General features: G+C 36.6%; 1 pseudogene; it reads right to left on the minus strand.

Moving 5' to 3' along the window:
• Window positions 1-8,173: 8,173 nt before the first annotated feature.
• Window positions 8,174-9,146, minus strand: part of LOC100947463 — a 2,919-nt pseudogene continuing 1,946 nt past the window's right edge.

Consider the following 9,146-nt stretch of genomic DNA (forward strand, 5'->3'; position numbering starts at 1 on the left):
TTGTTCTCTTTCTGTTTTCTGGAGGAAGGCATCTAATGCTACAAATTTGCCTCTTAGGAGTGCCTCGGCAGCATGCCACAGGTCTTGATAGCTTGTGGCTTCATGATCATGTTGTTTCAAAAATTTAATGATATTCTTCTTAATTTCATCATTAACTCAGTCATTGTTCACAATAACGTTGTTTAGTTTCCATGAGTTTATGTGGGTATGAAGATTTCTGTTAGTGTTGACTTTAACTTTTATTCCATGATGATTTGAAAAGATACAAGGAATAATTTCTGTTCCTTTAAATTTTTTGTGGTTAGATATGTCCCTTAAGATATGGGCTAATGAGAAGAATGTATAGTGAATTTTATTAGGATGGAATGGTATGCATGGGTCTGTTAAGTCCATTTGTTTTTAAGATTGTGTTTAAGTTCATTACTTCTTTTTTTAGTTTCTATTGGAGGGTCTGGCCAGTTCTTTCAGAGGGGTGTTGAAATCTCCAAGTACTATAGAGTTGGAAGATATGATATTGTTCAGATTATTTAGGGTTAGTTTTATTCATCTGGGAACATTTCAATTGATGCATATATGTTAACAATTGAAATTTCTTCATGTTGTGTCCTTCCCTTAACCAGTACATGGTGTCCATTCTTGTCTCTCTTTATTTTGGTTGGTTTAAGTCCAATTGTATCTGCAAAGAAGATTGTAACCCCAGCTTTTTTTCTGATTTCTATTTGCCTAGACTGTTTTCCATCCCTTTGTCTTGAGTGTGTTTTATTCTTAGAGGTTAGATGTGTTTCTGGGAGACAGCACATATTGGATTTGAACTTATGTATCGATAGTCAGCAAGCCTGTGCTTCTTTCATGGTGAATTTAATCCATTCTTATTTAATGAAGGAATTGATAGATATAGTGTAGTTTCATTTGTCTTATTTTGAGGAGATCCATTGCTTAGTTTTATACTTTGTGCCATTGTGTAAGCAGAGCTTTAGGAATTGAAAGAGGCATTCAAGGAGCTTCAAAACACAGTGCAGAGTCATAATAATAGAGTAGAACAAGGAAAGAAATAATTTCAGAAATGAAGGCAAGACTTTTGAACTAATCCAAATTTCTGGGTGTGTTTATTTTGTTTATGAACCATTGTGCTGGTCAGTATGAAGAATAGTCTGAGTTTTGTTGTGGTAAATTTTATCAACATATGTATATCTGTAAAATACGTATTTCTCCATAGCATATGAAACTTAGTTTAGCAGGATACAGAATCCTAGGCTGAAAATTGTTTTGTTTAAAAAGGTTAAAGGCCAATGACCAACTACTTCTGGCTTGAAAAGTTTCATCTAAAATGTTTGCAGTCATCCTAACATTTGTAGGTAAGAATTGTCTTATTCCTGGATTCTTGCAGAATTGTCTCTTTCATTTTATCATTGGAGAAGTTAATTACAAGGTGTCTTGGAGATGCTTTTTTTTAGATAGAATCTTGCTGGGATTCTGAAATTACCTACTATCTAAATTTCTGTATCTCTCACAATGCTTGGGAAATTCTCCACTGTGATGTATTGAAGCAGAGCTTCAGTGCTTTTAGGACCAGGAATCTCTATATTTTGGATGTTCAATCTTTTAGAGTAATCCCATAACTTTCTCAGGGAATATTTTGTTTTTGTTATCTTTTCCTCTGCCTCTTTGTATGATTGTATTAATTCAAAAGTCTTGTCTTCAACTTCTGAAATTCTTTCTTCTCCAGTTCTTCTATCACTGAAGTTCTCTACTGTGTTTTGAAGCTCTTTGAATGCTTCTTTCAATTCCTTAAGCTTTGTTATATCTTTTCTAATTATGTCTAAATCCTTAATGACTTTGTTTTTTGTTTCACTAATTTCTTAAGAATGACTTTTGCAGTACTTTTTGTATTTGTTTTTCAATCTGCTTCTCAATTCCATTCATTTTATTTGCCAACCATGTTTTGAATTCTATTTCTGACATTTCAACAATTTATCTATGAATGGTATTTTCTGCTGTATCTCCCTGTAATCTCTTAGGGTAGTTAATCTGCTCTATTTTTTTTATGTTGCCAGAATTCTTCTGCTGGTTCCTTCTATTGTGTACTTTCTGCTTATTTTTATGTGAATTGTATGTTGTTAGCTTTAACATTAGATAGTCCCTAAATGGTTATGAAAGGTAGCCTAATTGGGAATGTTAGGCAGCACCAAAAAGATGCATTTGGCAGCAAAATATGGTAGGGGGAGATCACAGCTGGAGGCCCCAATAAATGGAAATTACCACCCCTATTCCAATGAGCTGGAGCTTGTATTTGTGGGCCTTCCCAAACAGCCTCATGAATCTCATTTTTAGGGCTACACTATGAGAATCTTGAGGACCAGCTTTGCTTTTCCCAAGATGGGTAGTCCCCACCAGTGAGGATCCTAGGCTGGGGGAGTCTCCAGATAGTGCACTCCTCCACCTAGTTTCACAGGAATCCCTACTATAAAGATTGTAAATGCTGTAGCTCCCTGCAGGTGATAGCTAGAGAAGGGAAATCTATGAACAGACCCACTGTTCCTGCCCTCTGTGGTGCCAAACCCCCTTGCACAAACCAACTCAAATTAGCTGAAAACCTACAGTCCCCCATGTTTGTATGTATGTATGTGTATACATATGGGATTGGGTTGTACACTAATTCTAGTTTTGATTTTGATTTTAATCAAAGTTAAACAGTTACTCAATAATATTAATAATTGTCTCATTTTTATGTGTGAATTTTTAGAACAAATGTAATAATTATATATAATATACTCATATAATAGAGAAGAATGACCAAAAAAAAGCTTAATTGTTCTCAGGTGTGGTAGTAAGAAAGAAAATTCAGAAAAAGTGAATAAATGTCATAGATGACTCTTTGTCACAAGCAGAAAACTTCTTCATTCAGAATACATTTATTATTCAGAATATGCACTAAAATCACAAGTATAATAACAAATACCCCATATTTTTTATGTTCAACTGTGACTAATAAAATAAAGTCTACAAAAAAAACTTCTTTTGAAGAGTATTGTCACTCATTTTTTAAACTTAACATACAGTAATTAGGATCTTTTCCTTTTTAATTTTGAAACAAGTATAAATTCACAAGAAGTTGCAAATAAGTCTACAAGGATGTCTCATCCACCTCTCCTCTGCCACACACTAGATGTTATCTTGTTGCATATCTATATATTTGATCTGCTGCATAATATGAAAGCTAGGAAATTAACATTGAAATAAACCCTAGAGGTTATTCAGATTTCATTAATATTTATATGAAACTCTTTTCTGTACATGTTTCCTTGTGTGTATAAATCTATGCAATTGCCATCTTATCACACATAATTTCATGTAACCAGCACCATAATCAATACTCTTGTCTATACCATCATCACAAGACTACTTTGTACTATGCCTTTATAGTCATATATTTCCCTTTTTCCCATCCCCAAAGCTTATAGTCACTAATGTTTTATCCAACTTTATAATTATGCTATTTCACAAATGTTAAATAAGTGAAATAATGTAGTATGAGTTCTTCCATATTGGCTTTATTTATCCAGTGTAATTTGCTTAAGATTCATTGAAGTCATTTGTAAAAATAGTTTATTCTTTTTTATTGATTATAAGTATTTCATGGTCTATATGCATCACAGTTTGTTTAATCATTTACCCACAAAGAATTTTCAATTCTGGGCTATCCAAAATAAATCTGCTACAAACATTTCTATACAAATTTTTGCATAAAAATAAATCTTCATTTATCTGGAATATATGCAAGAATTCAATTGCTTGGTTTCATAGTCAAACCATTTTAGTTTAAAAAGGATTGTCAACAGTAAACATTTTAAAAGTTCAATTACAATGGGTGAAAGAAACACATGTTTCACTGCAGAGACTATATAGAAGGCAAATCACAACAGGAAAAGATGTTCAATATCATTAGTCGTTAAAGAAATGCAAATCAAAACCAAATGCCAATTCAAACAAGATGCCATTCCATTTATTTATAAGTATATCTAAATTTTAAAAAATGTCTCCTTCAAGAAAATATCTATCAAGTTATTCCCCCATTTTAGTAGTATTATTTGGTTTCTCATTATTTAAGTACTTTTAGTTGTATATATTTGATATTAGCCTTCATTCGATGTATTATTTGCAAATATTTTCTCCCAATCTCTGGCTTATCTTTTTACTAAATGTTTCCTTTGCAGTGAAGAAGCCTTTTACTTTCATAAAATCCCAAGGTCTGTTCCGTTGTTGTTGCCTGTGCTTTTGAGGTCTATCCAAGAAATCTATGCCTGGACCAATGTCATGAAGCTTTTGCCTTATGTTTTCCTCTAGTAGTTTTGTCATTTCAGAACTTATGTTTTAGTCTTTATTCCATTTTGATTTGTCTTTTCTAAGGTGTGAGGAAGGGTCCATTTTTATAATTCTGTATGTAGATATCCAGTTTTCCCAATATCATTTATTGAAGCAGCTGTCTGTTTTCCTTTTTGTATTCTTGGAACACGTGTTGAAAATCAATTGACAATAGATGTGTGAGCTTATTTCTGGGTCTCAGCCCTATTCTTTTGGTGGATGTGTTTATTTTTATGCCAGTACCATGCTGTTTTGAAAACTATAGTTGTGCAATGTATTTTGAAATATGATATTATGAATGGATTAATAAACTGTGGTATATGTGTACCTTGGAATATTATGCAGCCATAAAAATGATGGAGGCTTTACCTCTTCATGTTCACATGGATGGAGCTGGAACATATTCTTCTTAGTAAAGTATCTCAAGAATGGGGAAAAAAAAGTATCCAATGTACTGAATACTATTATGAAACCAATATATAACCACCCATGCTTTCATATGAAAGATAAAACACAGCTATAGCACAGGATAAAGAAGGGAAGGAAGAGTGAGGGGAGGGGAAGGGAGAGGTAGGTATAGGGAAGGTAATCGGTGGACCTCACCTATGGTGCATATGGCAATGGTAGATGTCATATCTATTAAGAGTAGAGTATAAATGTTTTAACAGAATAATTAAGTAAGTGAGGTGAAGACTATGCTAACCAGTTTCATGTAAGCATTCCAAATTGTATATAAAATCACCATGTTGCACCCCAGAAATGCATTAATGTACACAGATATGATTAAATAAAAAAATTGTTAATAGAAAAAAAAAGAAATATGATATTATGATAGCTTCTGTTTGGTTCTTTTAGTTCAAAATTGCTTTAGATATTTGGGATCTTTTGTGGTGTTATACAAAAAATTCAAATTTTTTACTATATCTACTAAGAATGACTTTGGAATTTTGATGGAGATTATGTTAAATTTGTATTCTGCCTTGAGTGCTATGGATATTTTAACAATGCATATTATCCAATTCATGAACAAAGGATATTTTTTCATTTCTTTTTGTCATTGTCAATTTCTTTTATGAATGTTTTATAGTTTCCAAGTTGTTAACAGATATATAAAAAATTTTCAACAATAATAATGATCTAGTAGTGCAAACACACTAAAACCACAATGAAATATCAACTCATATCTGTTATATCAAGTATGATTAAAAAAAATAGCAAGTATTGGTAAGAACGTGAGGCATAGGGAACCCTTCTATACTATTGGTGGTCTTGTACATTCACATGATCATTTTAGAAAACAGTACATAGTATTTTTAAAAAATAATTACTATATGATCCAGAAATCTCACACCAGGATATATGGCATATAACCCAAGGAATTAAAATCTGTGTACCAGGGAGATGTCTGTACTCCCCCCTTCAATGTAGCATTGTTCATAGTAGCCAAGATATGAAAACAACCTAGAAGTCCATAAAAGGATGAATGGATTTTAAAATATAGTATACTGTATATAAGCAATGGAATACTATGCCATTAAAATTTCTGTTTTCCGTAAGACAGGAAATCCTGCAATTTGCAGTAGCAGGGATGCACTTGGGGGCATTATATCAAATTAAATAAGCCAAGCACAGAAACACAAATACTATCTGATCTCACTTATATATTGAGTCTAAAGATGTTGAACTTATACAAGTAGAATATAGAATAGTGGTTGCCAGAGACTGGGGGCAAGAGGGGAAGTGGTAGGAAAAGAAGGGCCATTGTTTATTAGTGGATACAAAGTTGCAGTTAGAAAGGAAAGCCTGATCTTCTCTTATATAGCGAGGTGACACTGGCTAATAAGAATAATAAGGTATTGTGTGTTTAAAAATAGGTTAAAAAGGGATAATTTTTTTTGATGTTCCATAGTTTATATTATCGTCATTTGAACATGTCTTCTGTTCCATTTAAGCTTGACACTGTAAATATTCCAGGTCACCTACCCCCTCATTTAGGACATTTAATCAAATTTGGGCATACTTCAAACCTTCTAAAACAGACCACTATGATAAAATAACCGAAAGATATATAATAGTACAGTTAGTGGCCAAGTGTTTGCCTTTAGGGTCCAAAAACCTCTATGAACAGTAATAGCAGATGGGAGAAAGAACAGAAACACTGACTGATACTGTTTGGACCTAAGCTTTTTGAGAACCTCCTTTCCAGACTGCCTGAATAATAAGCTGACTTGCCTTAAAAAGCAGAGTTAACAACTTATGTCAAGACCCAGAGGGCAGAAAGTCACCTCGACCAGCTTCAGCTGAACTTCCACCAAGAGCAAGAGCCATGAAATTTTGGAATCTTCCTCCTCTACTCTGTCACTACAAAAGTATAAACAGCTGGCAGCAAATTAGTTCCTTACATCTGGGCAGAATCAGAGCTTACTGTTCAAATCCCTTTCTGTAAGAAGCTGGGATCATATTTTTTAATGAAATTTCAACATTGAGGAAAAGACATCAGTCATTCACTCATAGTCTCGAACCAAACTTGGACACACAGGTTAAAGTAGGGAGAAGCAAAAGGTCTATTTTGACCCTACCCTGTCCAAAGCTGATAACCCAGGAAATCCTTAATATCAAACTGGGGCTCAGAGCCCTCTCTAGGATGGTCACAAGTGGTGTATTTAGGTGAGATAGCATAGGTCATCTCCAGGCTATAACTAGGCCAAGCTTTCCAGTTCCAGACTGAATTCTCTATTCCTTGGCCCTTTGCACTAGTAGATAATTTGTCACTATTTCTAATTTCCTGGTCCCTTTTCAGCCTGGCTTTGTTCCCAGAGAATTGGGGGAGCAATGGACCACACTCTGATTGTGATAAGATGGAGAAATTAGCCATTATTGTGCATGTTCAGAAATTGCCCAAACTCCCTTTGGAGTCACATTTTGGCCTTGTGTAGCAGGAGCATAATGTTAAAACAAACAAATTTTAAAAGATTCTTACTACTTTCTCAGCTTTTCCACCTCTAAGTCCTTACCTCTCTCCCCTCTTGTGAGGGGAGACCAGACCCCCTTGATTCCACACTAAGACCAGTGGGGAGCAAGCCCCCTTCACTTGAAAGAGAAACTTCCCCTGTGTCTCTCAGTCCCAGGCCCCTAAAGGGTGGAGAAGCTTTAAGATAAGGAAGAGAGGAAGGGAGGTGATGATGCCAGAAAAAGCTTAGTGGAAAGTCCTGAGTTCTTTGGAAATTTAGTCAGCTCTTGTACTCCCATTATGAATTTTGTGATTTGCTTATATAAGTTAAATTAGCATATGCCCCTCCCCTGAGTTGTGTGCCTTATGAGTATCTACCTTGTGACCCCTGAGTTATGCTGAGCTGACTAATTGCAATATTTTGACTTTTGTATTAGTTTGCCTGCTTGCTTCAGCAATATTTACAGTATATAAACCCCTCTGATTTACCATTCAGTGCTTATGTTGGCCACAACATCAGCCCCCTGCAGGTGTATCAAATTATCAATAAATTTCTATTGATTAAGGCAACAGAAGTGGGGTCTGACTTTATCTCTGCTGCACGAGAGATCACAACACTCTCTCACATACACTTCACCTGAAGATGCCATCCCAACACTTTCAGTATCTTTAAGGACCCAAAGTTAAAGCAGCATTAATGACGTTTTGCAGAACATCCACCCCAGACTGAATCAGATTCCTTCCAATTCAACACAATGAAGAAATAAATGATAATCCAAGAGAATAGGCAGTAAAAACCAGAGCCTTTCCCCTTCTCACATAAAAGAGGCACAGAAATTTCAAGAGACAATGAAAATGGCATCATCTCTTGCCAGACAGCCACCAACGACCACTGGTTGGCAGCTGCATCATCACTTGTTTCTCCTCTGGACTGAAGTGTAGGACAGTGCATATGGCTGAGAGTCTGCTGGCAGCCCAGGGAGTCAGATAAGGTCAGGAAGCGGTAGATGATGTTTTTGAGGTACTCCAGGTGGCTCCCTCCCTGCTCTAGTCCCTGATGTTCTTTTCAATGTGGCTCTGCAGAATCCCAACCTCCTCAGGGTGCCACTCGCCCTCCTCCAGCAGCTGGTCCTGAAGCTGGGGCACCTCCACGTCCAGTCTGTGCTTCTGCTTCTTCAGCAACGTGATCTCCACCTCCTTTCAGGCTAACTTCTCATCATGTCGGAAGAAAGTGGGCTCATTGGCTGCAGTTAGATATAGTGCTTGTGTAAAGTTATCTGAGGAAGATGTGTTGGTCGGATCCCCAGGAACCCCACCACCCACAGGGCTTCTGCGTCCTGGCAGCCCAGAAGACAAGGCCATAGAACGCAGTTGCTCCAGCTCCAAGTCCTCAACACAGACAGCCAGGGTACCATCCAGCTGCTTGTGCAGCTCCTCCTCCAGTTTCAGTGTGCGGTCCCTGAAGTCCAACTGACTTCACTCCAGCTCCTGCCAGTGGAGCTGCTGCAGTCAGGACAGCTCCTGCTTCCAGTTCTCAGCCTCCTGCCTGTGCTGGTGCACAAGCTCTTCACAGGACCCACACAAGGAGATGTATTTCCCCTTCAACTCAGCAAGCTGTTCCTGGGCTGCCTCCAGCTCTTTTGCCAAGTCACCATCTTTGGTATTTTTTGCTCTTGAGAACAACCTGAGCCTTCATCCTGTACCTCTCAGATTCTTCCGTCAGCTGTTTTAGCTCCAGTTGGTAGTAGACTGCAGTAGCCTTCTCCCCACGGCAGCCTCTGAGCTGGGCATTATCTCCAGATCACAGAGCTTCTTCTCATCTAAGGTTACCTGG

The sequence above is a fragment of the Otolemur garnettii genome, unplaced genomic scaffold, assembly GCF_000181295.1.
Source record: "Otolemur garnettii isolate 467f Iridium unplaced genomic scaffold, OtoGar3 scaffold00048, whole genome shotgun sequence".
In the NCBI taxonomy this organism is placed as follows: Eukaryota; Metazoa; Chordata; class Mammalia; order Primates; family Galagidae; genus Otolemur; species Otolemur garnettii.